This window comes from Phalangium opilio, unplaced genomic scaffold (genome assembly GCF_054372755.1).
Source record: "Phalangium opilio isolate 3A_F unplaced genomic scaffold, DU_Popi_V2 ptg000031l_1, whole genome shotgun sequence".
Classification (NCBI taxonomy): domain Eukaryota; kingdom Metazoa; phylum Arthropoda; class Arachnida; order Opiliones; family Phalangiidae; genus Phalangium; species Phalangium opilio.
Window position 1 is genome coordinate 4,959,533 of NW_028324158.1, and position 5,397 is coordinate 4,964,929.

Below are 5,397 nucleotides of genomic sequence, written 5' to 3' on the forward strand. Positions count from 1 at the left end.
CGTCAAGTGTCGTACTCCCTCAAACTTTGTCGCACAGAAGCTTGGCTTACAGGAGTGCGTCACACTCCCTACATCTAACGTCTTTGCATCCACATATCGGGTGTTCCGCTTTAACTCTATTTCAAGCAGATGATATTTCGGCCGCCCCTTTCGAAAAGGGTCTATAAAATCCTTCTTTACAGGGGAATTATACCTCATACGAAACTCTTTCTCACGCCATTAGTGTCTTTATCGGTTTATATTCTTGTTAGCCGTTAGGACCTATTCCCTTCACAGTCTAATTTAAGTATAACCATAGATCCCAAGCACCCCACGTAAAAATATACTTTGTGTGACCAGCCTGTTTAGTATGGGTTTAATAATATTATAGCCTAGAAACTAATCGAGAGCAACGCTTTTGAATAATGTTTGACAATTTCCGTTTTATTTCGTTCTGCGCATATGTAATGCAATATTTCAAACAATCATCATGTAGGACGCGAGCGCGGTTTTTAACTCAAACTAATTACTAATTATTATCTGCCTTGAATTTTCTTTTTATACTTGGCTCTCTTTTTCGAATTGGTGAAAAAAACTCATTCTGTTGGCGAATCTAGGCACTAATAGAAATTAGACTTTGTCGAAATGATTTTTTTGCTGTGCTATTTTGGCTTTTAATTATACGAGTTGGTTATTCTAACAAGTGTTTCGTCTATTTTTAGGTTTACCCGTGATTTGTATGTTTATGGATCGAAACCGAAAAAATGAAATTTGCAAGAACACCTAGTTTCTTTCGCTGGTGTAATTCGTGTAAATCTTTGAAGACTAAGTGATGCGTCAATTTCGTGAAAGTGCGCGTCAAAATGTCACGGTTGATTTACAAAAAATTCGTCGAACGTCATCTGTACTTGTGTCTCTACGTGGTCAAGTGATACAAGATACAGTTGAAAGTGCAACAGAAACAATGTTGAATGGAAGTGCACGTGAAAATGTCACGGGTGATTTACAAAATATTCATCGAACTTCATCTGTACTTTCGTCATGACGCGATCAAGTGGTAAGAGATACCGTTGGAGATGCAACAGAAACAATATTGAATTAGTAAATAACCCAAGACACACTCATGGTCATCCGCGTCAAGGTGAATGATGGACTTGAAGACTTCAAGCTAAATTTTCAGACGCGAACTCGTAAAAACCTCCACGAAACTATGAATGAGTGACACTATTTAAAAAGATTCAGGAGTTTTATATGAACTAACATGAATTTGATGAACATTTTTCCCAAGTCAACTAAACGTTATCATAGCAGTAATCTCGAAATGATTATTCGTACATATGCCTACTACACGTTATTTGCAATGGATTCAGTAAGTACTATTTGAGCATATACTGTTTTCCTTGTTATTAGTGTTGGCTCATCATTTCATTGAATTTCTTCAAATTTGGAAGAAAAAGTCTTGGTTACTTTGGTATCCCTGATTTCGGATTGCCTGTCTATGTTTGGTAGTTATTTCTACTTTAAAAGCGATATTTTAGGTTAATATTCATCATTTCGTAATAATATCCGCCTATTACAAATTTTAAGTTAATTTTTAAAACAATTTAGTGTTAATTTAATATTTTTTTAGTCAAGTATAATATAGATTATTCAAATTTATTTGGACGTGTTAACGTTCCCGCCCTATTTTATTACTGTTCATTTTCGCCTAATTTAATTCAAACTTTAACCTCAAAAACTTCTCATTTCATTTCTGAAAAATAATAACCCTGATGAAACTCAACCCTTTTTCAGTAACCGTCGCTTCCACGTATGTCTCGTTCAATCCATATATAATTCCCAAAATTAATCCTATTGAAGAAGTGGCCGGGGAAGGTGAAATAGCCGTAAATCCATAATACCCCTTTATACCCCCGTCCACGGAATAAATCAGCGCTACGTCACAATGTCAAGTCCAACCCCCTTTTTATTTGATTGTAGGCACGTGTATATCAAAAATTTTTTTTTAATCCAGCCCAACGCTCTCGGAGAGTTCTAACTTCTAAGTCGTTTATCAAAGCGAACTTTACACAATCCTACGACCCACCTTTAACAACCGTTTTGGGGGGGAACGGGGCTTATGAACTGTCCCCTCTACTAGAAGAATCACCCAAGGTTCCGGTAGCGCGCACACCTCAAAGGCTCAATAGATATATTAGAGAGGTCCTCCCAAACCAACTTGGGACACGGGAGTATAGGAGATAGTCTATGAGAAATTAATTTTGATGATACTTTTCCCGCTCATATTGGATTAGGCACTCGATTGAGTTAGGTCGTGTCCGGCTTTTGGTCTAAGACAATTCGATTTACAGAATTGACAAGGCGATGGAAGTTTTTGAGAATTGCCATTCTTATTTCTGAAAAAAGGCAGACTCAAATTAGCTCGTGATTTGTACTGAAAAGATTTGTTAAAGTGAAATCATGTCGCGTTCATTTTACGTCGATTCGTTATTAAAATCTACCCGAGAAAGTAGTAACTTCACGGAGAAAGATGTAAAGATACAAATACCATCGTCTTGGACGAAGGTACCGCAAAGTTCATGTAGTGTCTTTGATTTTGGACATTTATCGCGTATGCATCAAGATCTGACTTCGTGGAATGGTGCCGGTACTGCAACGAATACGGACGTTAAAACCGCCAGTTACCCGTTTTTGGCCAATATTTCTTTGAGAACACTGATTGATAGGGGATATGCAAACTCAGTACCTTCACAGTCGGACAAAAACGAAGGAGCTAGAACAGATGCCAGTGAAGCTACAACAATAAAAGGTAATTTTCATTTATATTATGTCAAATTTAAGTTTCTGAGCATGAGATCACTTGTTTGACAGTTAGTTCTGAATCAGTTAGTTTTGAAATCAGATTAAAACCATTAATAGCTTTATTTTATAATGTGATTGCAGAAATCATGACCACTTTAGAGCTAGTCCAAGTTTTTTATAAAGGTTCTTATAAAGTACTTTAAAATTTACTGTTTTCTGAGTTGATTTGTACAATTTCATAATTTTTCAAAACTGGTATTTTTCTATGAACTAGTCTTCAAGACCAAACTTTAGAGTCTCAAACTGTTCTCAAATAGAAATGTAGATTACTAATGCTACATGTCAATCGTGATCGTTTCCTAATGAAGTAAAATCATTTCAGAATGTAAAAAAACCTCGGAATTGGCTAAAAGTACGTCATCTTCCAACAAACGTGCCAGAACAGCCTTCACTAGCACTCAATTACTGGAACTAGAACGTGAATTCAACTCTAATATGTACTTATCGCGCCTTCGACGCATCGAGATTGCCACTTATTTGAAACTGTCGGAAAAACAGGTGAAAATCTGGTTTCAAAATCGGCGAGTTAAACACAAGAAAGAGAGTAGCTCCCAAATGAAGTGCCGATGTCTGAGAAATTGTCTCAAGAAAACGGTTTATCGAAGTCACGGACATGGTGCCAAAATGAGCAACGGACAACGACTGACCATGGAAGAAGACCCTTGTAATGAAACCGTTCAAAGCCCATATTTCTCAACACCAAATTCTGATGATTCTAATTAAAGTATTTTGACTAACCAAATGAATTTCAAAGTTAAAATTTAGTCATGTGCTCGAGAAAATTTGAATGCCAGAGACTGAAATAATTCATCTTAAAGTGTATTTTAATGTGAGGGTTAAACTACACATAATAAGGCAAGGGTCTAAGTTCAAAATATGAAAAATATTTAATATAAATTAAGTAGACCTGTATTGTCTTTCAACTTCTTTCAACGATGAAAATCCAAGTACTATTGTAAGTTAGTACTCGGTTCTCAAAGGTAGTTAAACATTTACGACACAAGCACTGCGCAAGAAAAAACTGGTGCGATTACAACTTGCAAACGATGAGGAGGACAAATATACTAGAACCCGACCTTAGAAGGCGTTTAGTTTAACATCCACAAAACAGATTTTACTTACAACGTTGTTTTCTACAAAGAGTTCCTAGTATTTAAGGCGTAATTTCTTTCTGGGAGTTTATTAGTGGTTGGCATTTCGTGAGCGTGTAGGCTTATAAAACTAAGTCAATGTCTTCGTGCCATAAACTGAAGATAATCTTGTAAATGCTGTAACAGCTTACCTCAAGTTAAATGTTTTGAAATATACGAAATATTCTCCAAAGATTTACGCGGATTCAAGTCAAAAACTATGTACAAAGTAGAAAGAATATGTTGATTAGTTTTAAAGTAACCATTTTTCAAGATGGCCACGGATTTAAACCAAAAATGATCAATGTAAATCAACTAAAATTTACGATACTTGTCGCATAGGACCATTTCGATGTAACCAGAAGTGGTATGAGACTAGAAGTTGAAGGCTCTAGCATTGGTAATAGATCCTGGCACTAGTGAACAAATTTGAGGATTTTATGCCGCTTCCATCGCGCCTACACTACTGAGAAAAAAATTGGTCGAGTTCCAAAAACATTTCCTACCCCCTTCCCCTCAACCTAAAGCGGCCGAACACCGGCGCGGCTCCTTGAATCTAGTTCGGCCGTCTACCACCGCGAGCGTCTCATGTTTTGGAGGGAAAATTCTGAAACCGCCACTAGAGGGCCAACCGTTTGTGTTTTATCAAGTCTTTTCACTAATGCCGAGTGAAGAATTTGGTTAGCTCAATACTTCTAGTATCATACCACTTCTGATGTAACTAAAAGGGAAAGACACTTTGGTAAAACTTTGCCTTCCCTCTTGCTTTTTGGTGCCTGCGCTGTAGTCTTTTTGTATCATGAGAGTGCATACGCAGAGACGGATGGAAATGTATCAACCCCCTTGCACGTCCCGATACTGAGGGTTGCCTACCCCTTTCTTCAGGTTGAAAAGGTCTATTGTAAGTCCTACTGGGGTGGAGAAAAAAACCTTGAGTATTCGACTATTAGCGGGTGTTTCGGTAACTCGTTGCTTAGTCTATAACTATATTATAGTACAAAAAATCATCAATAGACCTCTGATACCTTCGCCTCACGTGGTTATCCGGCCAATAACATTTTGTTTAACTATCTCTTCAAAAACAATGAAGTAATTTTTATGCACATAATATGTTTGTAACTTTAACTCATATTTATATCTGTAAAAATGCAAAGTGTTCAAGATGAAATCATAAAGAGAAATACCAGAATTTTGTTCATCAAACTTATTTCAACTTTATTTAAACATAGGTAGTTCTCAAAGAACATGTAGTTTTAGTACCAGGAATAAATAGAGCTAAAAGAAAAGGAATCATTGTGCAAACCATTTTCTCAACTTATCTAGGCGAACTATGTGGGAAGAGCTACTAGACTAGACTAATCAGTACTGTACGTATGACGAATTTTACTAAGCAAATAATTTTTCCCACTGCGCGTTGCAACTTGCG

At 36.7% G+C, this 5,397-nt stretch overlaps 1 long non-coding RNA gene across 1 annotated transcript; it reads left to right on the top strand.

Annotated features, from left to right (window-relative positions):
* Nucleotides 1–4,835: 4,835 nt before the first annotated feature.
* Nucleotides 4,836–5,144, top strand: LOC149690165 (uncharacterized). Its single transcript, XR_016383871.1, has 3 exons — nucleotides 4,836–4,872; nucleotides 4,967–5,060; nucleotides 5,126–5,144. It is a non-coding gene; the product is annotated as an uncharacterized LOC149690165 (long non-coding RNA).
* The last annotated feature ends 253 nt before the right edge of the window (nucleotides 5,145–5,397 follow it).